Below are 25,722 nucleotides of genomic sequence, written 5' to 3'. Positions count from 1 at the left end.
ATTATTACCAACAAAAGTGTTTCCCCAGTAGCTCAGTGGAAAGATGTCCGCTTCACACGAGGCGGAACCGGGTACGATCCCAAGTGTGGGCGTATGTTTTTTGTTTGTTTGTTTTTCAAAAGTGTTGCGTTATTTGCAGTTTTCTTTTTCTACAGTTATAACTGAAAAAAAATGGTGACAAAACTGCGCGGAACTAAATGTCATGGGGTTTCTTTATGACACTTGCGAACTCAATGTACCACAATATTCAAGGAGCATATAAATCGGGTAACGTCCGCTTTCCGAGGTGCCCGTAAATGTTCTACCGGAACTGCAGCCAGCCATTGGCCCCGATCCCATTGATCATTCGGACACGTGGAAACTCTGCCTCGCAATGCCACAATTTTTGGAGGCATAACATGTGAGGCAGCTTTTCACGCAAAATCTTGGGAGCTTTCTTTCCTGGGTCGATAAAAAAAATTCACCACGGGCACACGCGACTCATCTCCAAATCTAGAATGCTCAAAACAACTCATCTTGAAGTACAGAACAGCGAGCGGAACAAAGATAACTGCAAAGGAATCGCACGGCAAACGGTTCCCCGCCACACACGTCCTCTGCTCCGCGCAAAAAGAAAAAAAAAAAAAAAAAAAACGGAGGGAAAAAGAAAAGCCCACCGTCGGGTGTAGCCACGTGACTTCCGCCACACACTCTCTCCTCTCCAGTTCTCCGGCCTCCGTTCGCAGGTTTTGGTTTCGGATTCGAGCAGTTGCGTTTTTTGGCCTTATTAAAAATATACGTAACCTGTCGCAAAATATTAATTGAGTAGTCTTCGGACAGCCATAATAAATTGCCTAGCAAAAAATAAAAAAAAATAAAAAAACTTTTGGCGGTGTCAGTGTTCCTTTAATGTCTAGATTCACGGCAAGTACGCCCGTTCTTTGGCGATGGCACACTCTTCACTTCATTAGACATTTCTTTTCTGGCACGCAGTTGTGTAGTATCGATGGTTTAATGAGTATTTTATGTGTTCCGGAACGATTTTCTGCTCGACTGAGGGTTTCGAAACGTAAACTGCCATGAACATACGGTGTAATGATTTTCATTGTTGTAACAAAGTAAAAAGAAGACACTTTGTAGGACAATTCGACAAGAATAGCTTCCAAGCACGGCATGCGTAAAAGTCCTACACTTTCAAAAATGCGTCCTTAAAGGGGAACTCCGCCGAAATTTTGAGCTACCTTATCCAAAGGCATAATCTGAATGCCGATGGCTTCCTGATTCTGAAATGCTATGTCATTCTCCCAGATTCGCTCTAGTTAATTAAAAAAGTTACATTTTGTTTGCTGCCGGAACCGAAACATCGTTCTCCCTAGTTTTTGCCCAGTTTTCCCCGCCGCTTAAACGTGACGTCACTTGTATGCAGCAAGGCGCGCGGCCGGCAATCGGGTACGCTGGCGCCCGCCTTTCTCGCGTCTAACAGCAAAAGAACCTGGCCGTTCGTGCTGTTTAAAGCTGATAGTTATCTATATTTGCACAAATTATGGCCTTGGCCTACGTGCCTTACTATAAGAAAGTAAAAAAAGAAAAAACGGAAGCAATTGGAATTTTCATAAAACCGTTTTTGCAACTGGCTATGCAAAAGCCGCGGCTCGCTAGTTTCGTAATATCGCCAGTAAACCCGTTCTTCTTTTATTAGTAGATGGCTGGCGAAAAAAGGTCGAAGAGACACGCAATACATTTTTTGACGAATTGCCAAAGCACCGCGGAAAATGCTCGGAATGTGGGTACAGATGCCCCACACGCTCGTATGACCTGAAGGAATCTGCCATTTGTTTTAGATCTCCTTTTGAACAGTTGCTGCTGTAGGCGTCAGCACATGTAGCTACTCATGTGGCATGAATATGCTCCTTGGTGCTTAAGTAATTTAGCAAAAGATCTGTAGACCATTTCTGGAAAGCGCTTCTGGTCGATGCCATTTTCAGCGTTCGTGCGTGTGGCGCGTACATTGCTCGCCTTCCAAAGCGATGAACATGTTCGTGCTGGGCTGGGACCTAAGACATGCAGACTGAGCTTCTCGTAAACAATGAAATGTATAGAAGTGAATGAACTGCATTCCTGTAGATCAGGTGGCAGGTTACTGGTCATGAAGATCGTGTTAAAATGACGATTAAAAGAACTTCGCAACCACCAAGCCAAACATCAAGGTGCAATGTAATTCATTCATTTGTTTATTTTCTGTGCTCATGAACAGCTTGACGCCTTGGTAATGATGCACAACAAAATTTTCACAGGTTAGTTACAACAGTCTTGAAAGCTACGAAGTTTGGGTTAAAAACATCAATATCTGCTCCCCCGAGGATATTGTAGAAGTGTTGATTACAGCTCATGGGACTGGTTTGGAATGCGTATAAAATACACAAATACACTGTTCATCTCAAAATAAAGAATATTTGCTTGAAGATACAATAGTGCGTGAGGTACAGAAAGACATCATAAACCTTTTAATGAAAAATAAGTAAAAAAATTCTGCTAAAAATATGTACCCGTATTTTTTTCTCTTTACTTTTTGAGTAGAATGCAACGCGTTCAAGCACCCATCCACGAGAGCACTTGGGAAAAGGGTAATTCTATGTAAGATTTTTTTTTAATTAAGTTGGTTTAGCACAGCTTTTATCAGCTGTAAATCTGACATGCCTTCCCTCAACAACATTAATATTTTCATGGTTAACAAAACTTTTCAGCCCTATATAAAATTTCTCCGCAATAGAATAAATTAAAGACGTTTTCACCACTTTTTCTGCAAAGAATATTGCCCGCCAACCATTAAACAAACCAGGCAAGGATCTATCGTATTTTAATGGAGCTCAACACCTGCTCCGTAAACCTCTGTAATAGCAGACAGGAATAGCAATATGTCGAAAGTCATGTCTAAATTCAGACTTCAACTTTGCTTAGACATTTCACTTCTCGTCTTCAACATATCGGCCGCGTGAGTGGAACTTCGAGAGTAGCCCGAGCTAGATTCGACGTCCGAAACCAATATAGTGTTTATAAAAAAACAAATAAAACAAAATAAAAAAATTACTGATCCAGTTGTGAATAACAAATATGACTGTGCAAAATGTCGACTATAGTGCTAGATCCGTGTACTATATTTCTCGATATTATTAGCGCCCTTCTTTTGACGGGTGTCGTAATGGTCACAGCCGGCTTGAGTTTGCGCTTGCCGCTCTTGAAGCTGTTCCAGCTGTTGAAGGAAACTCAACTCGCAGCACACGGCTACAAAGTATTCCGAGCCAAAGTGAAAATGTTTCACGTGACACTAGTTTTCTCGGCATACAGCTCGCGCAAAAGCACCTTGACGCGGCTGGCCTCCATTGCTGCCGGGGAACGCTTTTTTTTTTTCTCCCACGAATACAAGGGTAAAAAAAGAAGCTTTTTCCCGGCACTGTTTCTACAATCTACCGCGGAGCACATATTGCTACCCATTGCAAAGGAACTTTCAACCTTGAAGCTACGGAAAAATTATCTCGATCGCTGGCGTCCGGAAAGCCACTTCGCGGGCGGCGGCTGCCTGAGTCGCTCGTCTGCCAGCACACGCGTGACGTACGCGGGTAGGGAAAAGTAGGGATATTTCATTGTTGCCAGTAGAGAGTCGCCTCCTGGAACTCTCACGGCCGGCGTAATTTGAAAATTCAATAACTTCACGGAAAATTTTTATTTTCTTAAAATATTTCGGTTATCATTTGAGAAAAGGTTATTGACGCGGTCTGCAAATTTCCAGCCAAATCGAAGTCTACCAAAAAATCGGCGGAGTTCCCCTTTAAAGGGACACTGACATCCCCCAAAATTTTTTTTTTAATTTTTTGCCAGGCGCTTTATTATGGTGTCGGAGGACTACCCAATTAATATTTTGCAACAGAGTAGCGTATTTTTTTAATAAAACCAAAAGACGCAACTGCTCGAAACCGAAACCGAAACCCGACGGAGGTCGGAGAAGTGGAGAGAAGAGAGTGAGTGGCGGAAGTCACGTGGCTACACCCGACCGTGTGTGTGTTTTTTTTTTTTTTTTCTCCTTCCCGGTAGCAGACGACATGCGACGCATGGGAACTGCTCGCCGTGGGATTCTTTTGCAGTTATGTATGTTCCGCTCGTTGTTCTCTACTCCAAGATGAGTTGTTTTGTACATTGAGGAGTTGGAGATGAGTAGTGAGTGCCCGTGGTGAATTTTGATTGGCTCCGAAAAGAATACACCCAAGATGTTGCGTGAAGAGCTGGCTCACACGTCCCGCGTCCGAAACAGAAGTGGCATTGTGCGACAGAGTTTCCGAAAGATCAACGGGATCGGGACCAATGGCTGGCTGCAATTCCTGTAGACCATTTACGGGCACCTCGGAAAGCGGACGCTACCTGATTTATATGCTTCTTGCATTTTGTGGAAAGTGATTACATTGAGTTCGCAGGTGTCAAAAAGGATATCCCATACCATCTAATTCAGCGACGTGTCGTCCACAACATTTGTTTCTTATTTTTTTTTTTTGTTTTTTCAGTAATAATTGTAAAAAAAGAAAAGAAATGTAGACACCAGAAAATATTTAGAAAAAAAAAAAAAAAAAGTTTCACGGGGGATCGAACCCGGCTCTACCGAGTGCGAAGGGGACGTCTTTCCCACTGAGCTACTGGGGCATATCGAAAGTGGGGTATCTTTTTCCTTAGTAATAATTCAGCCGATAAACTGTAAGTTGGAAAGTTTGCTGCCGATTTTCCTCTAGCAAAAGCACTCCAGGGTCGAAGTCGGGATGCACCACGCATTGGCGACATTCTCACCTAGTAAAGAAATCGTACGCGTGCATATTCCACTCGAAGTAGACACGTCGCGCTTGACGTTTGAACGAGCGATGTCTTCAGCCACAGGAAGGGAGCGACGGCTCGACGACGTCTTCGTGCAAATCGGCTTGGTGGTCGGGCGTGTCGTACGGGATGAATACCAATTCTTTTGACCAGTCCCAAATTTCTCTTTTAAAGGCAGACAAAATTCGCCGGTACCGCGAACGACAGTTCTGAAATAGAGGTCCCACGCCCGTCGTCCGCTGCCATCGCCGTCCCTGCGAGTCCCACGATACGCGAAACGACGCACGCACAGAATGCTTCCGGTTGTCTGTGGAACTTTTTTTTCAATCAACGTATTTGCAGCTTTTTAGAAGCCACAAAAAATGGGTTTCACGTTTTTTTTCTATTTTTATTATTGAGTGTGTGCCTTCAGTGACCCACGACTTTGATTAAATTTGGTGGTCGCATCGATACCTTAGAAAACGGCCCGTGACCGCGGAAAAGAGAGTGAGCGAGACTCGAACCGGCCAGTTCTTGATCGGCGATTTTCGGGCGGAAAGAAACCGAATTTCGAGCCGCAAATTCTCTTCTGGGTAGTTGAGCTCTCATATGTCACGTACAACTAAAAACCTCGGCGAGCATAAATACCCTGTCAGTGTCCCTTTAAAGGGCAACTCCGCTTCATTTTTGGTTTTGAGAAAACAATGCAGTCCTCTTCAGTATCGCCTAGGAAGACCACACGTGAGATGTTACGACGCAGTTCTGTCTAAATGTTTCTTAAACGGTCCGGCAAACTTTGCAACTCGCCAGGTTGCCGAAATCGGCTGACCTGAGGGGGCGAATTCAGGCGCAATCAACAGCGCAGTCAAGGGTACGGCATGGCCGGAGCCAACATTGAGCTAAACGCCATCTACATGGCCCCCTTTTGCTTGTTTTCACTTCTCCGGGCGAGCGTAGCGCATGACGTCAGCAACGTTGCCTCTCGGCGCTCAGCTGTGTCCACGTGATTGGTGTAACGCGCCTGCGCAGCACGTTTCTTGGGAGCCGTCCGGCCGCCCGCCGTGGTCCCGCCGTTACCGCCGTCGTCTTCCCACCGATTGTGATTATTGTCTCTCGGAGTTTCGTCCACACTACGGACACCACGTGCGCAGACTTATGCCGCAGTTGTGCAGACGTCGTCGAATGCCGTAGACACCAAAACGTGGCGAAGACTGCGGTGCAGACGACACTCGCACCTGCCACACGCCCGCCCCAATCCCGCGCGTCGTTGGGCCAAGGATCACGTGACATCTCGTATCACGTGATGGCCATGTACTTGGCGACCCGAGGCCAATGTTGCCGGGCGGAGCCGAAGTTTTGGTTTCGATTTCCGCTCGTGTTTAAAATTAGATTTAAAAATATATATCCCATTTTTCGCGAAGCAAACGACGTAGTGTGTTTTACTAGGGCTTTTTAATTCGAAATCAATCATTATCCCGAAATCTTCGGAATTGAGCGGAGTTGCCCTTTAACCATCTTTTAAGTTGGGAAATGAGCGTACAAAATAAGCAAAATTCTGGTTCTGTTACCGTTATTTTTAAGATTAGAGGTTGCGGATGCCTTAAAGGGGTGCGAGGCGTGTGCAGAGGAGTACTACCGCGAAACCACCACCCCGCAGACAATCAGAGTCGGCGCTATGGCGGGTTCGATTGCTGGCTGCACCCGCTAACCGGAACTCACGGAGAGAGTGATTAAAGGGCACGCAGAAGAGGGGGACACTCGGGGGTGTCTTGACTTCGGTTAGATACAGAGAGAATCCCTTTAGTAACGACAAGGTGGAGATTGTCCTTACTCCGTCGTACTTTCGCCTGATGGCAGGTGGGTCAGCAGAGTGCGAGGCCGCATGTACCAACAGTTTCAAGTCGTGCCGAACAGTCCCCTGAGAAAGTCCTGAGGACGCGTTCTCTCTCCCTCGCTGACGGCTCCAGCCTCGCACCCCAAGAGGCAACCCCGCCAGAGGAAATTTCCCTTTGTCCACCTCGTACGGGAGGAAGATGGGCAGAGGAGTGGTGAGAGTACACCACCAGAATGGCTGCCGGTCGGCAGCCAGGCGGCTTCAGACTTGCGCACGCGGCCCTAAGGCCGGATCGGGTGAATGAGAACCCGGGGCTCTCAAATATCGTCGATTTCCCTACAAAATGTTTCAATAAGTTCATGCAACCCTCTCAGAGGATGGGAAAAGTGTCTTTTAAGTTTTAATCATGTTTTATTTTGTTCGTACACACGCAGTGACGTCCACATACGATGTTAAACAAGCCCGTCGGAAGAAATGAAGATTACTTGGACTTGACTTGCAATCTTGAACCCTGGTCGAGAACTGTCCTGTTTTTTTTTTTCCTTTCCATGCTGGACACAATCATTGCCGCGTTAAACGTTGCGAGGCTTCTATAGCATGGATGCATCCGACACGCCATGCGTCATCAGTGCGTGCCTCTGCTGGTTTGGCAACACTTCATATATTACAATTGGAATCATCATGAAATAAAGTGTGTTCTAAAGATACGTGTGAGTAGAGACGCCATGTAGCGCCTAAAGGCTAACGGCCATGGCCATGCTCTCGGCTTTGCTATAGAACGTGCTCTACATGCGAAGATAGCTAACTGGTTGGGCTGAGCCTTACGGGCCGCTCAGTGACAGCGCCTGTTCTGACATTGACCTCTAAAGTGTCCAAAGGTACTTTATAATACTTCACGTTGCTTTAGATGTCTGCATGTGCCTCTCGGTTTACCTTCTGAGTGTGAAAACGAAAGAGATTAACGGAGACGCTACAACCCGTGGGCGTATTCTTGAAGTTCTCCATCAGCCTTGACGACAGTTCGCTTCTCATGATCGACGTCTCCTTCTCTGTTGTGCGCACCTTCACCGTAACGACAGGAACAACCAACGCTGCATGAAAAGTAAACCGCGGTGGTAAAACACTTGGTCGTTATTAATACAGCAAAAATATTTGTTCTTGCTTTCATCATTCAAACCGCACTCTATATGGTTGTGTTTGATAGTGACGACTTTTTTTCTGCCCATTACCCTCCTTTGAGTTGGAACAATTTGAGACCGTCTCGGCTGCGTGTTTTTTTCCTTTCCATATTTAAACTCTACATTTTGTTACCATCAGAAGTCATCGGAAGCATTGCGATCAACTTGTTTCCACATCGCAGCCATTGTAATAATAATAAATCTAACTATTTAAGTTGTGCACCCGAAGCGGTGAAGCATACTACACCCTTACCCGAGAAGGGAGCATTCATCCCAATTTTGGTTCTTATATTCACTCCTTTATTTATAACTACTGCACTCCTTTGCCAGGGTTTCTTTGCTCCTCAAACTCGCTTTAATACAAGTTAAATACGCAGGCGATGATATTGTAAAGTGTCACAATAAGCTTTATCAGACGATCACCATATACCATATTTACCAATATGAAACTTACCTAAGTCATATTGGGTGCGCTGTAAAAAATTAGGGATTCCTTGCACATGTCTATTGTATATTATTGCAGAAGAGACGAGGAGCCACAAAAAAAAGGAAACAGTATCCTCGTGTGAAATACATCTCATTCCCTATTTCGAAGTCCAGCAGTATTCCACAGAACAAAATGAATGCACTCTGGTTAACTGTATTCCGGCATTATTCGATGTTCTTCAGTAAACTGAGTATCTGACATGCACAATCATCGGCATATTTTTAATTGTTTCCACTGTCAGAGATGTCAAAAACTCCATGTACTACAACGATATGAAATATTTAAAACAAACAACTGTGAGTTAGTGTTATTTTTGCTGACACCTAGAGAGTTTGTTATTAACAAGATTTATGAAAATATTGTAATTATAATGTTAATTACCTGAAATTAGTTAATCACCTATTTATACCGAATATTATTCATATTTCAGAATAGGTCATTCGGCAGACGCCAATGCGGCGTCTACCTTTTCACTGAGAAGCGTACTTTTCCCAGGAATGCTATGACTTGCGTTTGGAGAAACACTTTGTACTACCACGGCCAATATGAGCTTAAACGCTTCTTTGCATGGCGCGCGGTAATATCAAAGCCGCCTAACTAATTTTTCTGCAAAATTTGTTGCAAGCTGAGGTCAACACAATTCTCCTCCGACCTTCCGGGTGACACACTGCACTCCCGTCTTTAGGGGACGCGACATCCCGTAGTCTTGTTAAAAATAAAAAGCGCAAACACCAAGGAAAGGAAGAGTGGCAGAGCGCCCTGTCCTGTCCTCTCTTCTTTTCCTCGGCATTTAGGCTTTTTTTATTTTAACAATGTATATCCAACTAACCCAATGGTTAATTTTGATCCCGCAGTCTTTTTGAAACGTTAAACCCTAAGCATGACAGAGCATAAATATATCGCGAACTTCTCGAAATAATTTCAGTATATTCCCGACTTATAATCATGCAAGGAGCAGTCCCCAGTTGAGTCGCTCAGACGCAGGTGTTACTGCCTCTGCCAGAGACTTGTTCCGAGAATTCCAGACCCCTAATAGACCCGTGTCAGACATCTGAGCAGTGAAGAGTATTAGACAAAGGCAATTGTATAGATAAGGTTGTTATCGGCTGTGAATATCACCATTCACGCCTAGTGAAAGGAAGATCGACTGGAAAATGCACTACACAAAAGGCTTTCTCAAGCAACGAAGGACAAGCGCGGCGATCCAAGCGTCCATCAAGACCGTTTCGCCACAACTGTAAATTGCCGTCTTAACAGAAAACGACTAGAAAACGCAAAACGAAGTACCAAGCGACGAAGGGGAATTCTCTTAGCCTCAATGTGCTACATAACTTTTTTAATGAAACGGACGCATCGAAGAATCGCACGCAACCGATCGATCAGCGCTTGAGCTCTGTAAAAAATGTTACTCCATATGCAGGTCACATTAATTTTGTAGTTATATCAAATCACATACACTTCTCCTATAGTGAGAAATCACAAAATTGCCTAACTACAAAACTCAAATTTGTGTGAGCTTTCAGCATCGAATAAAATAAAAAAAATGACGTTTTTTTTTTTTTTTTAATTACGATGTTAGGGAAATTTCGGAACGCTCAAACGCACGCAATAGTATCTTTAAAAACAAGGCTATGTTTCACCGCTTGAGACTCTCGAATTGCAGGGATATGGAATTACGAGAATTTAGAGGCTTTTCTACTTGTGATTGCCACAAATATTCACGTTGGTCGAAAAAAACGCTTTCGTTTACGATGGAGCCGTACTTCACTTGAGATCTGGCGTACTGGACATCGGCATGTTTTCTAGTGATACACAGTTAATGATCTAAAATACCGAAGTGGCGTAACTCTGCACAGCAATAAATGTCCTCTCTGTACATTTTGTAAGCTTTCCAATTAGAACGAGATATAACTTGCCGAGAACTTCTGCTTCGCTGCCGAAGTAAGCTTCACTTGGGCAAACCTCGCAGGCGAGGGTTGTCATTCCTGAATTGATAATCATGTTCCGCAAAGAATTCTCGAGGTCGCTCAGACTTGGCAACGGATCGCGATGCCAGATATCGGCAAAGAAGTCTTTGGGGTCCTGTTCCGAAAAACAAAAAAGAGACATGTTCAACTCAATTTGCATTCACGGGCATATCATTAAACATTTATACTTTGATTTAAGATGGTTCACAATGAAATAAAAACATACAAAGCGCCAACTAGTCACGTTTGAAAGAAGGTGTGCACACAATCCAAAAGGGAGCTGCATGCGCATTTTCCGTAGACAATGTATAGTTAGCGATTTTGATATTTTTTCAAACATAATTTCATACTCACACAAAGGAAGCCCTTCCAGCGTTCCATTCCGGCCATCTCGAGCCATACCCGGTACAAGAAAAATGGAGCGGAGAACAAAAGCAGACATTCGCCATCCTGTTTCAAAAGCCTACCAATATGTTTGAAAGCCGCCTCCTGGTCTCTGATCTAGTGCAAACAGAAGAAGGAGTAAATCCGGTCAAACTTTCCGTGCTTGTCCAGAAATAGGGAAAGGTCCGTCGTGGTTACGTCGAGGACCTCGTAGCTGATTCGCGAATGTCCGTGATTTCTTCTCGCGTAGTCTACCATGGCTAATGATACGTCAACAGCTACAATCTTGCTGCACGAATGATGACTGGGCAGTAGCACATCCCTTGTGAAGTCCCCCGTCCCGCAACCAACGTCAAGGATCTGTTCACACTGGGCAGTAGGTTTTTGAAAGATAGTCTTCGTCAATGCGGCGAGGTTCTCCTTTTTCATCCAGTCATTGCCTTGTACGTAAGCGTCTGGATAAATATTCGCCATCACGGTAGTTCGCCCAAAATCTAGTCTAACTTGTAAGTTCACTTTCGCCGCTTAGGACGCTCCAGTTTACTTCTCCCACAAGTTGCCAGAAAGATATGCGACAAGCTTTCTGGGATGCAAAGTGGTTTTGGAAACTTTGTACCACGGCGTCGACTACAACACATTTTACTATCTCTTATCTGATACGTTCTAAGTATTGAGATTACGGATGGCGTCACTTTATCTTGCTGACGATAAAGATACGCCTACCTGGAAGTGTGTCGGCCCCTTCGCTGGAAAAACAAGGTTTTCACGTGCGAAACCATGTCGAATATTCATCATCTGTATTGCGTTGTGTTCAGCGACCTAGATTGATTAAGAGATATATCTTGAAAGCTGGGGAATCTGCCCCGCGAGAAACATCAATTTGTTCTCATATAATACCCGGCAAGCATGCTGACTCACTCATTCCGGATTGTAAATGTGTTTCTACATTTCCAACTTCTGCTCTAGATATTCTATTTGAAGAAAAGAAAAACAGTGTCACTGATAATGAAGAAATGCACTAAATATAACAAATGCAATTTAATCCGTTTTGTAGTTTATGTCAGCGAAAACACACACAATGTCATATTCTTCATGGAGTGGAATAAAATATACCGTATTCCGGCATGAACCCACATCTACCAGTGAGCGGTCAAACCGACAGCGGGGGAGACATTTTTTAGATATCACTTTTTTCTTACATGTACTTTTGGCTGCTGCTGCTGCTGTCCGACAAAAGCTTATCGGCTGAAAAGAACGCGCAGGGTTGCGAAGCTGAACGAACATCCTTCAAAAACACGCAGTAAACAAACTGCCTGTCATTCAAAAGTGTCCAGTGACGAGAACTCTAACCAAGTGTTTCATCGACCAATCAGCAATCCTGGTGGCACATTCACATCAACCTTCAGGGTTAGAATATAATAAATACGCGGATCACCCGTCAGGAAGCAAGGCGACAGTGAAGAAGACATGTTTCAGATACCTCTCTTTGCTTACATGCTGGTATGCGAGACTTCTGATGATTATTTTTTTCGCTCAAACAATTGTTGCTACAGCCGTTGCCGTTGGGATTCACGTGTACTGATAAGGGGCTGGGATGTCAAAAAGAATTCATATCCGACCACATGGTAGGATATATTTGAATTCTAGAAACATGTGACTGCTTGCATATCACAATTATCTGAAACTAACAAATGCCTTAATAAAAGACTGGGTGCTACTGAAGCATCTATATCTAAAATTGATATTTTCACCGCAACAATTATCGACGCACGATGGGAATTAGCGCGTTGAGAATTGACCACGGTAAAGCTTGAAACGAAAGTTTCTGATCTGAGAAACAGGAGTAGACGAAGTAATTTAGAAACCAACAGATTAGTAGAATCTGAGAAAGTCGGAGTAATATATAATGGAAAAAGTAGCTCAACGACTCCGGAAACAACATTGAGGTTCGAAGTTGCAGCCATGGAAAGGATTCACCGTCTTCAGAAAATGTCTACTAACAAGTCACGGCCAATAATCACGTACTTTGAAAATTACAACTAAGAACAAGACGTTCTTAGAAATTTATGTTTTTATATATTTATTTCAATTGAGCTTCAAGGCCCCCCCAATGAGGGTATTACAGAAGTTTTAACCACTCGCGCTTGTATAATTAGTAAAAAAACGAACAATAGAAATAAAATGACACAACATAGTACACATGGTTAAACTGAAATCAGTGAAAAGCAAAACCTCGTAAAGACACTTTCGTTTTCTTTATTTCCTCTTTTTCGACTATGAGGAATCGGTGAGAATGACTTCGCTCAATTCCTCTTTGAAATGAAGAGGATAAGATATAGAAACGATGCTGCGGTGACGGTCATTTCATTCTTTCGCTGCGCGTCGGAAAATTGAAGCAGTCTAGGTCACTGTCCTACACTGTAAAAAAAAACCGTAAGTTAACAGCCTTTTTCAAAACTGGAAAGCGCCGTGAGAGGCGCGCACGGACAAAACGCCGTAGAGGCGACATGACGGTAAAGTGAACTACCCTCCTCTAGTTCACTAGTTCACTTTAATGACGGCACGAGCAGCACGAGTCCGTAAATGTACGGCTTCACATATTTCTTAGTTCAGGTCTGTGTTCCCTTTTCTTTCAAGTAAAAACACATAACACACGCCACGTTTGCATAAGAGATAGTTTTCTTGTTGGCAGATGTCTCATGTTACGTGCCATTCGTGCCAATGCTAAAATCTCTTTCGAACGGCGGAGGGAGACCCACCCAAAGGCCGGCGCACTCAGCTCGCGGACGACGACGACCGAGCGAGGAGCGCCGTCCATCACGTGATGTTTACTTCCCGGTCCATACGCTCGCTCGCGCGTGAACCACCACGGGCCGGGAGGGCGGCAGCACTCTTCGTCGTCGCGGCGATCATCTTTCACCATTCAACCAGACTAAGAAGGTAAGCTAGCTCATTTTCGCATGCGCCTTGCGAGATAACCGAAGTGCAGAAGGAATCAAAGACGCGTAACTTAAAGCAATAGCGCGGGCTGAGTCAGAAAACGCGCCATATTATTTGCTTTAGCTTCCCGACTCAGTTGCGCGAGGGAAACCTATCCACGCATCAGACTCGACTCGATGGACGTGTGCAGGCGCAGGGCTCATCGCCATGAGTGTTTGGTTTGCTCTGGGCTGAGTGGGCTCTCCCGAACTCCTTCTGTTCGTACCTTTTTTGCTTTCGGGCGCCGTCACCCTTTCGCTTTCGGGCGCGGTAAGAACCGCAGAAATTATATTTTAACATGAAAGACTGAAGCGCGCTCGTTGAATAATCACAATGAGCGCTGTCGCGTACTGAATTTAAGAGCATGTCGTGTTTTCTCTAGTTTATACACTGACGTTTAGGACAATTGCTGGATCGCGACCCCCGCTTGATCGCTGCAGCCCGAGTGCGGCCACCGGACGGCAATCTTGCATGTTGAGAAAGCGCGCTTTTGGAGCGTTGCGGAGGCTGGCGGCAGCGTGCTGAAGACACGGTTTCTACTCGTACGTCGTCATTCACCGAAGAAGTTCTTTAAAACTCGACGTGAGACTTGCCGATGAAAACACATGACAATTTTTACAGAAGCGCAGTGCAGCAGGAAGAAGGCACAACTCGTCGAAAGCAAGTTTCGCCGGTCTCGCGGCATGTTCAAAGCTTCCTTGGCACCCGAAGCGCTGCGTCTCTATGCCTTCGCACGCTTGGATGCCGGTCAAGAATCGACACCGTGTGAATGTGTTTTGCGAGTGCAATGTGGCTGTAGCCGTATGTGCCTCTGGAGCAGCGGTTTACTTTACTCTGACGACTGTATTTGTAACTAAGTGGCGACGGAAGAGGGGGGGAAAGTACTTCTTTCTTTTTTTGTTAGACGGTTCAGAGAATCCCGCACACAACAGCTCCTCATCAGTGATCAGCGGTGTCTCATTATCAACCCACTTAATTTCACTTGACGTTTGAGCACGGCTCGCCTAATTGTGATTGGTCAACAGACTGCACACGACCATATGGACCGCCCTTCAAAGATCTTCATTCTCGCCGTCTTGTACTTTTGCCTTCGAAAACCCTCCTTGCTCTACAGCGTTGCTCTATTTGTGCTGCTATGTGATCTATTAGAGTAGATTTGGAACACAGCCATGGTTAATAGTGCATAACAGCTACTGTACAGATTGCTTTCCCCCCTTTATTGATAGCAACTCGCCTGAACATCTGGATGCACCAGAACTCTTTAGCCGATATAAGATGCAAAGACATCTGTGCATGACACACCTTCAAAACATTTTCGCGTCACCAATTTTTGATCGGTATCCTAGCGTGCGAAGACACAGAGACTCAGCGCTTCGGCATGCCAAGGAAGCTTTGATCATGCCGCAAGACCGTCGAAAGTTGCTTTCGACGAGTTGTGCCTTTCTCTTCCGACACTGCGCTTCCATAAAAATTCACACATGTTACTCGCTTATATTTGCCTACGTAAAAGCGACTATTAAAATATATGCTCAAGCAAAAAGTGGCCACTTTCCGAGAAGAGTGTCCGACCCTTAGTTTCCCTTTTGTAGTAGCTTCTCCTTGGCTGGAACGATTATTGATACCTTGCGTGGGAGGAAGAGTGGTGTCAAGCATTGTTTCGGTGGCACCGATTACTTGAGAAACACTCGTATGAATCTTCCTCCCATTATTTTCATTTTAGGGAAAAATGCTTGTTCTCACGTGTGGTTTATTCGCTATGTTTAAATAGTTTTGTTGCTTTGCAGTTGTCGAAGATGGGACTGATTTAGTTATTGCATCAAGCTTTAAAGGCAATGATGTCCTTGCCAAAGTTCTGTTTTTGCTTTCTATTCCCGTTTCCAACAGCAATCTTTTTGCTGTGAATAATTGTTTGTCATAATTGCAGTTATAATAGTTTTTATGATACTGTGAGGAACTGTGGGAATTTCTATAGTACTTGCAACTCTTTTTACAATGTGATAAACTGTAATCGCCTTCTCCAAAAGCTCAAATGTGGGGGACATGCTATCACAGCCGTGATGAAGCACTCACGCATCTTTTTGCTGTAGATTATACTTCTGAGCATCGCCAGCAATGACGGGGCCCATATGTTGGACGAACCACAGGACGCCACGAAATTGATTGTTCTCGAGCCAACCACGCGAAAACAGTGTTCCTGGGACCCATCTTGGTGGATTTCAAGTTGGGAGCATTAGGAGCCTGCCAGCACTGGTCTTCAGCTACGATGCCTCTTCAGAAGCCGCTATCCCACGCCAGTCATTCGAGGCACGCTACCACAGCCATGAAGGAACGCTCGGACATCTTTTTGCTGCAGGTTCGTTATTCGAATACTTTAACTTGCCGTCGTTCAAGCAACTATTGTCTGCTAGTGGTATCCTGCCCCGGTGCTTGGTTGTGCTGTTTTCGTTGCGTGTGGTCTTGGTTTCGGGACGTCATGTCCTTAAGTTTGCAGTGTGAAATAAATTAAATGAAATATGTGCTACAAAAGCCATGTTTTTGCTGCAGAAGCTGTTACAAGCAGTTCTTTTGTAAGCTTCACCACTGATGATTCCATTTTGTCTGTTAATGCATGGAAACATTAGCCACTTGTGCTTTCTTGCCTTTGAGACATGCTCAGATAGTTATATGGTTTGAAGTTGAACTGGGGGGTGCGGGGGCTTCATTGTTTACTTTTAGAATGTAACACGCATCTCCAATGTTCAACTTCAACGAGCTTCCTGCAGCGTCCATCTGCATCACACTAGGCAAGCCTTTGTGCATCTCTTGGCATGCAGGATACAACACTGCTTTATTTCAGTTGTAGGCTACTGCATTTTCGACGTGCAACATTGCCGTCTGGTGGCCGCACTCGCGGAGCGGGGATGCGCGATTGAACAATTGTCATAGAGATCAGTGAGTTTATGTGTAAAAAAAAAGTTCTTGTCTATGCCAGTTTGTTTTGAGGTGGGCCAATAATCTCCACTAGATTGCTGGATGGCGCATTGAGCGAACAGGTATAAAGCCACTGAAAGTAAGCAGGTTGTCACGGAAGCGAGCGCTTGACAGGCTTTCCCACTCTTACGAGCGGTGGTCGAAACAGTGTCCAAGGCGCTTGATTTGTTTTTGTTATAACAATAGAGCCTGCTTGTCGCGCAATAACAGTTCATGCAGGCCCGAGATGTCTTCTTTGAAGCCATTTCATGTTTAAAAATTTTGAGATTCTAGTTGATTAAGTGTACACTCCCCAAGTTCAAGTGCCTCATTCTCAAGATTGATTCCTTAAAGAGATTATTAAAACCCACGTAAAAATGCAAGAAAGCATGAACCAAAACATTAACTAAATCCATTATAAAACCCAGCAAACACTCGACTTCTGGGACAAGCATCGAACTTCCGATGGCTTCGCTCGTGCCCGACTCCGAGCTAGGCTAAGCGCCTTCCAGGCCCCTATATTAGAGATCAGTGAGGTAGGCCTACCGCGCGAACGACGGTCGTGCGTGCATGACGTCGGTGGTTCCACGGGACGGCACCACTGACGTCATAAGATGCTAGAGAGCCTCAAGTAAGAGTGCATTCAACTTAAACCATGGTCTGTGTTTGCAATTTAATGGCAGCGTTAAAGATGGTGGATTATACAGTTTTCTGCGTGTAAAAAATGCTTAAACTATTGGAACAAAAATGGTGTCTATAGAAAAGTGTTATTTTATTCTTCGCGTAAAATCTTCAAGCATCTGTTTTAACCGGATTTACTCTGAAAAACTGCCCGTATACCCGTAGCCAACAGCAAAACTTTGCAATTTAATGGCACCCATGAACACATGCCTTGATCTAGCAGTTGAACACACTTTTACTTGAGGCTCTTAATTAGATGCTGGCTGGAAGCAGATGACGACATGCCACCTGCTTCGGCCGCTATGATTCATTAAATACTTTCAGCAGCTATGATGATTACCATTCGATAATAAATAGGACTGAGGTACACAAACCACTTCCGTCCCACGGTGAGCTTCCATAGACGAAAACAATTCTTTTCTTTCATGAAATTGAGGAACCCTAAGTTACTCGCTTATATTTGCCCACGTAAAAGCGACTATTAAAAAACATGCTCAAGCAAAAAGTGGCCACTTTCCGAGAAGAGTGTCCAACCCTTAGTTTCCCTTTTGTAGTAGCTTCTCCTTGGCTGGAACAATTATTGATGCCTTGCGTGGGAGGAAGAGCGGTGTCAATCGTTGTTTCGGTGGCACCGATTACTTGAGGAACACTCGTATGAATCTTCCTCCCATTATTTTCATTTTAGGGAAAAAGGCTTGTTGTGACGTGTGGTTTATTCGCTATGTTTAAATAGTTTCGTTGCTTTGCAGTTGTCGAAGATGGGACTGATTTAGTTATTGCATCAAGCTTTAAAGGCAATGAGGTCATTGCCAAAGTTCTGTGTTTTTGCTTTCTATTCCCTTTTCCAACAGCAATCTTTTTGCTGTGAATAATTGTGTATCATAATTGCAGTTATAATAGTTTTTATGACACTTTGAGGAACTGCGGGAATTTCTATAGTACTTTCATCGCTTTTTACAATGTGATAAACCGGAATCGCCTGCTCCAAAAGCTCTAATGGGGAAACGCTACCACAGTTGTGATGAAGCGCTCACACATCTTTTTGCTGCAGATTATACATCTGAGCATCGCCAGCAATGACGGGGCCCATATGCTGCACGAACCACAGGACGCCACGAAATTGATTGTTCTCGAGCCAACTACGGGAAAACAGTGGTTCCTGTGACCCATCTTGGTGGATTTTAAGTTGGGAGCATTAGGAGCCTGCCAGCACTGGTCTTCAGCTACGATGCCTCTACAGAAGCCGCTATCCCACGCCAGTCATTCGAGGCACGCTACCACAGCCATGAAGGAACGCTCGGACATCTTTTTGCTGCAGGTTCGTTATTTGAATGCTTTAACTTGCCGTCGTTCAAGCAACTATTGTCTGCTAGTGGTATCCTACCCCGGTGCTTGGTTGTGCTGTTTTCGTTGCGTGTGGTCTTGGTTTCGGGACGTCATGTCCTTAAGTTTGCAGTGTGAAATAAATTAAATGAAATATGTGCTACAAAAGCCATGTTTTTGCTGCAGAAGCTGCTACAAGCAGTTCTTTTTTAAACTTCACCACTGATGATTACATGTTGTCTGTTAATGCATGGAAAAATTAGCCACTTGTGCTTTCTTGCCTTTGAAACATGCTCAGATAATTATATGGTTTGAAGTTGAACTGGGGGGGGGGGGGGGGGGCTTCATTGTTTACTTTTAGAATGTAACACACATCTCCAATGTTCAACTCAAAGAGCTTCCCGCAGCGTCCATCTGCATCACACTGGGCAAGCCTTTGTGCATCTTTTGGCATGCAGGATACAACACCACTTTATTTCAATTGCAGGCTACTGTATTACTGTAAAATACCAGGCAAGCGCCCACTCAAAATTTAGAGGTAATCGCGAAAAAATGGGGAATGGGCGCTTGCCTGGTCATCAACTTTACGTATAAATGTACTGTGCATATTTTCTGAGATCTTAGAAATTTGGATATCGGCGTTTAATGTGGAATGGGCGGATGCATGGTATTCTACGGTAGCTAAGAGTTGTACTTGGAGTGTCGTTCGGTACAAGGAAAATAGTTTTTCTTCATATGTTCACAAATCTGGTTCCCTCCATTTTCAATTATATATAAGTGGCACAGATAAGAAAGATTGTAAATAATTTGACTCCCAAAAAAAAACAGAAAAAAAGACAAGTGACACATTATTTCTAAGCTCACAGTTCACCATTTGCATCTCTGGTTGATTTCTATGGTACATACTACACAACAAGGAATCACCCTGTGCCACCTACCTTACCTGAATGCTGAGGGTGCTTGCTTTTGTTTATTGGTTGAAGGGGGTCAAGATCCTTTTTTAACAAAGGGATGGACCGGATGAGGAAGCAGCTGTGGTTGTCACGAGCCAAAATTTCACCAGCTTCCACATACCCTTGCGATTCTATCCTGATAGCCTGCTGTTATCTGATCTTATTGAACTCGGTCATGCAACCGCACCTGGTAACTGTACTGCCGAATGTTCACACGACACCGAGGGCTGTCTTTGATATGGGGCTTTGCTTGACCTGCATAGGCTATGCAAAAGTGGATCGCATATTGTTCCCACCATACAATGCACCTGGAGGTGTCTCCTCTTCCAACTTTTTTTTTTGCTCCTCTTCTCTGTTCAATACACAAACTGATATCAAATGGGGGGTAGGTGGTGCCATATGATTTAAGTTATCTTCTATGTTTTGTTTTATCTGTAATTTCTGGTAGCAACCTCCACTGAGAGATCCTTTTGTTTGCCGAGTCACTTCTATCCGTACCTGTTTTTTATGTTTCCTTTGTGGCGTATCAACAAGCCAGTCTACAATTTTAGTCGCCATGCATTTTTATCCTAATTATATTGACGAGTAGGATCACTTGTGGCTCTGTTTTGGTTGGAGTACCATAAAAATCCACGCTATGTTTCATGGGAGTTACTTCAGCTCAAGTTCAAGTTCATTACTTTAAGGGCTTTCTCATGGAATGCATTGGGGGGGGGAACAAGAATTTGTAGCGGCAATAACAACATTCAAAATAGATTAAGCATTAATTTCACGTACACATAAACAATTGTTTATGTGTATGTGTAAAACAAAACAACAGCTGTAGGTATTATTTTAGCATTCAAATGGTTCTAGATTTTTCAGGAATGGAAAAAATGAAATCTAAGGATGTCACTGAAGCCCATTACATGTTACTATAAAGCTGCCGAATTTGTTTATCAAAAAATGCATTAGTTTCGCACAAAAAATTCTAATTAGTTGCGGGACCATCGGGTCCACCTACCCAACGAGCCAGGCCTTGGTGACGACATCTGCCTTGTCCCTTTAGTGTCTCTAGTCAGTCCCAAGTTGCGGGGCGGTGCCACTCGTAGATCTCTTGTATGCACTTTCTGGCATGGATCAGAAGGCGCCCAGGCGTCCCTTGCCTCAACTAAGCTCCTTTGTCCCACTTTTCCCTCCCAAGTTTTGGGAAGTTGGAATATCTGGCACAGCTTGCTCCTTCGAATTCAACGTCACTTATTAAGGGAGACGGAAGAAGAAGAAAGAGGTACAGAGCCTGAGTAACGGACAGGCGTGGCGTGGCGAACGCGGGTAGAGAACAATGAAAGAGAGATTGTTTAACGTCTCAATCAGAGTCACGTGGTTTATCGACGAGCTGCCGTCGCCACAGTAGGAGTTGTGTCAAGGTATCCTGGTCCCCAGATAAAAATGATGAACATTAAAAAAAATAATTTTGTAATTATTGGAATTTTAAATACTCTGAAATGTTTCGTGTAGGTCCAATAGGTGTTTTCATGTAACAAATACTCGTAACTTGCCTAATTTCTGTGTCCATGCCCCTTTCAAGTAGTTTCATTTGGGGTTTACAGCTTTCTTAAATCACACTTGCACCTGCAGTGCACTTACGTGTAACTCATAGTTTGCAGATATTGGGAGGTTTAGTTTGTCATCGCATTCTATTCAAAACCTAACCACATCCCGCATTTTTTTTTCCAGGTTCTGTAGTTGTTCATATGGACTTGATTGCTCTGGAAGTTATGATGATTGCCTTCCACATGAAGGCTGGACGTGACCCACCAATTAATTCTCAAGAATAAAGGTATGCACGTGTTTTATTCCCTGCTGCACCTTGTGTGCACTTCCTCGAAATTTCTAACTAACACGGTGTTCAAGCACCTGCAGGTGTTTATCTCTGGGAGGTGCACTTTCTTAAATCACACTGGCACTTGCAGTGCACTTACGTGGAGCTCATAGCTTGCAGATATCGGGAGGTTTAGTTTGTCATCACATTCTATTCAGACCCTAACCACATTCCACATTTTTTTTCCAGGTTCTGTAGTTGTTCATATGGACTTGATTGCTCTGGAAGTTATGAAGATTGCCTTCCACATGAAAGCTGGACATGACCCATGAATTAATTTTCAAGAATGAAGGTATGCACGTGTTTTACTTCCTACTGCATCTTGTGTGCACTTCCTCAAAATTTCTTACTAACATGGTTTTCAAGCACCTGTTTATCTCTGGGACGTGCACTTGGCAGTAACATCTAAATTAACTTGCGACAGCAGGCTTGAAGAAACTCTGTGAATGCGGCAACTTTATCTTCGAAGGCATTTTTCAGACTTCCGTTGCTAAAATGGTTTCGTAGCATAAGTCACAAGTTGGTTTCACTGTCTAACGTCTGCCAGAATTAAGCTGAGGTTTCTGCACTGCACTTATGAGCAGCACTTAAAGTCTGGGTCGTCTCAGGGGGTCCCCCACTCATTTTAACGGATGGTCTGGGTCCCTCCTCCACGGCCCCAGCATTAGTGAAATCAAAATCATATCTTGCAATAAAATAGCTTGTTTTCAGGAATGTGACATTTGGGGATTAGCATTTTCAAGGTTGCAGGTACGGTGGGGACAGAGTCAGCAGTCGGTCTTATTTTATGTGCATCTAATACATTTCGTCAGAACCCCCCCTCCCGCCCTCCTCCCTTCTTTTAGGGACCCCCCTCAACCTAAGGGAGACTTCAAGCTCTGCTTATGTGTAACTCATAGTTTGCAGCAAATGGGAGGTTCATTCTGTCATCACATTCTGTTCAGAACCTAATCACATAGCACATTTTTTTGTTTTGTTTTCCAGGTTCTGTAGTTCTCCCTATGAACTTGATTGTTCAGGAAGTTAGAGATTGCTTTCCATGTGAAAGCTGGAAAGCAAGCCCACTAATTATTTTAAGAATAGAGGTATAAACATGTTTTACTTTGTACTGCATCTTATGTGCACTTGCTTGAAATTTCTTACTAACACGGTGTTTAATTATCTCTGGAATGCACAGTTGGCAGTAACTTCTGAAATTAACTTGTGACAACAAACTTGAAGTAACTTATTGGATGTGGAAATTCTGTCTTCAAAGAAATTTTTTTAACCTCCCTTGTTGAAATGGTTTCGGATCATAAGTTACAAGTTGGTTTCACTGTAGTGCTCGCCAGAGTTCAGATGAGGCTCCTGCAATGCGCTTAGATGTAACTCGTAGTTTGCTGAAATTGGGAGGTTTATTGTGTCATCGCATTCTGTTCATAACCTAACACATTCCACATTTTTTGTTTTTGTTTTCCAGGTTCTGTAGTTCTCCATGTGGACTTGATTGCTCTGGAAGTTAGATTGCCTTCCAAATGAAAGCTGGACGTGGCCCACTAATTATTTTTCAAGAATAAAGGTATGAACATGTTTCACTTCATACTGCATCTTACGTGCACTTGCTTGAAATTTCTTACTAACACGTAGTCTTGTGCGAATAGATGATTTTGAGTTAAAAGCGAATAGAGGTATTGGCCGTATATTTTCGATTTGAATATTAAATAGTTTTTCCATGCTTTTTACTATCACTGCATAATCCTTAGACGAAAACCCAGCTAAACCTGTGAACGTTGTTCCACTTGTTTGTTTATAAGCTAAGTTTAATCTATCTATATTTATGAACTGTGACTTCAGAAGTTCTGATGTCTTGGAATGGCAAGTAAACAATGGGTTTGACATAAAATGAATCCTATAGAGATGCCCAATTGAGTGAATTTACAAATCTTGCTCTAAAAAATAATCTTTCGTTAATTTGAGTTAAAAAATGAAAGCTGTTTACGACTCCCTGTAATGCCGGATAAGAGCGCAGCTCTTGAGGAGGAGGAGGGAAGGGTACTGAGGGATAGGTGACCCCCTGAGGTTGCGCGACCTCGTGGGGGCAGGTCACGGGACTTCAGGGGGGTGACCCTCGTGAGGGTAACCCTCATGACCCTTGTGAGGGTGATCCTCGTGAGAGTAGCCCTCGTGATCCTCGGAGGGTAACTCTTTTGAGGGTAACTAATTCTCGCAACCCTTGTGAGGGTAACGCTTGTGACCCTCGTGAGGATAACCCTCGTGACCCTAACCCTCGTAACCCTCACAAGGGTAACCTTCCTGACGTCATTATGGGAAACTTCCCATAATGCAAAACGCGATTACGGCGACGCCGCTCAAGCCGGAAACGGGCGCCTAAGAGCTGTGCTCTAAAAGAATGAATCGCGCATGAGGAACACAGGTTGTAAGGGCATCTCTGCCTAACATAGTATACTCTTGCATAACAGTCTGTTTAATTTTGAAACTTTTACTACAAAGTAGATGTGCACATTCACAAAGTTTCCATTTATCTTTAAATACAGCCGGCACACGTGCACCACCCCGCGTTCAGTGTATGCTTTTCTTCCAAGCACGCAATTGCGATATTTCTACTTTCCCAAGTGTTTATCGTGGTGGGTTATCCTGTTGAGTGCGGTTCTTACCGAGCACCGTTGCACTGCGGAGAAGCAACACCCGCGGAGCTTGCTTCCGCAGGTATTGCTTCTCCGCAGTGCAACGGTGCTCGGTAAGACGCGCACTCAACGAGACTAGCCCGTCGCAACCAACACTTCGAAAAACACTAACAGCACAGTTCTTCTGTGCTGTTAGCTGCACAGTGTATTATTTGAAACTACAGTTCGAAATTCCGAATATTCGCACAACCCCACTAACACGGTGTTTAATTATGTCTGGAAGCACAGCTGGCAGTAACTTCTGAAATTAACTCGTGACAACAAACTTGAAGTAACTTATTGGATGCGGAAATTCTGTCTTAAGGAATTTTCCTAACTTCCCTTGTTAAAATGGTTTCATATCACAAGTCACAAGTTGGTTTCACTGTTTAGTGCTCGCCAGAGTTCAGCTGAGGCTCCTTCAATGCCCTTACATGTAACTCATAGTTTGCGGAAATTGGGAGGTTTATTCTGTCATCACATTCTGTTTATAACCTAACCACATTCCATATTTTTTGTTTTATTTTCCAGGTTCTGTAATTCTTCCTATGGACTTGATTGCTCAGAAAATTAGAGATAGCCTTTCACAGGAAAGCTGGATATGGCCCACTAATTATTTCTTAAGAATAAAGGTATGAACATGTTTTACTTAATACTGTATCTTGTGTGCACTTCCTCGAAATTTCTAACACAGTGTTTAAGCAGCTGTTAATCTCTGGGATGCGCAGCTGGCATTGACTCCTGAAAGAACTTGAACCTGCAGCCTTGTCACATTCCCTGGGCATTAGATATTTAAATTGAATTGTTCCCGCGTCAAAAATTGGTTTACGTGTTGTCTGTAACTTGCAGCGGCAGAAAGCTGTAACTCTCAATCACTGAGCTGCACATCATGAGTGACGACGGGAATCGTTCCGACATTGAAAATTAGCTGGCGTGTTGTCCGCACATTGCAGCAATGGCCAGAGCCTGTTAAAATGTTAGCTGCAGTGATTTAACAAAACCGATTTCTCAGTGAACAATAAATAAGCAGTAAAATGCTATATTTATTGTTCACTTAGACATCCATTTTGTTAAGTCACTGCAGCTAGCAGTTCAACAGGCTGTGGCCGACGCTGCAAGGCGTGGACAACACACCTGCTAATTTTGTATGCAGGAACGATTCCTGTTTTCGCACATCACGTACAGCTCGGTGATTGAGAATTACGGTTTTTTGCCGCTGCAAGTTACGGACAACACGCCAGCTAATTTTCGATGCCGGAACGATTTCAGTCGTTGCACATCACGTGCAGCTCAGTCATTAACTGTTACGGTTTTTTGCCGTCGCAAGTTACGGACAACACGCCAGCTAATTTTCGATGCCGGAACAATTCCCGTATCTGTGGATCACGGTACATGAGAGTTACGGTTTTCTGCCATGCTTCTACGGGTCAAGTTACGGGAAAAAACCATAGGGCCTCATTACTGTCATGCACGTAATACCTAGTTAATGCTGTGACCGTTATGCAAGACAACGGGAAATTTTACCGGCTTCAAAATTTAACTGGCAATTTCCGTAATTTGACGGGATTTTTTTTTACAGTATACTAGAGGTTTCAGCGCAAGCACGAAAGGCACCGAGAGCTCCGAGCGCGCCATGGTGGCTCAAAACGAG

The 25,722-nt window shown here is 43.9% G+C and overlaps 1 long non-coding RNA gene and 1 pseudogene across 1 annotated transcript; one reads left to right on the top strand and one right to left on the bottom strand.

Annotated features, from left to right (window-relative positions):
- Positions 1-7,072: 7,072 nt before the first annotated feature.
- LOC115331554 lies at positions 7,073-11,239 on the bottom strand (annotated as a pseudogene).
- Positions 11,240-22,909: 11,670 nt separating this feature from the next.
- Positions 22,910-24,724, top strand: LOC120840166. The gene is made up of 2 exons (XR_005715480.3): positions 22,910-22,966; positions 24,603-24,724. It is a non-coding gene; the product is annotated as an uncharacterized LOC120840166 (long non-coding RNA).
- Positions 24,725-25,722: the final 998 nt, after the last annotated feature.

This window comes from Ixodes scapularis, unplaced genomic scaffold (genome assembly GCF_016920785.2).
Source record: "Ixodes scapularis isolate PalLabHiFi unplaced genomic scaffold, ASM1692078v2 PGA_scaffold39__5_contigs__length_11793443, whole genome shotgun sequence".
Lineage (NCBI taxonomy): Eukaryota > Metazoa > Arthropoda > Arachnida > Ixodida > Ixodidae > Ixodes > Ixodes scapularis.
This window is presented reverse-complemented; position numbering and strand designations above follow the sequence as displayed.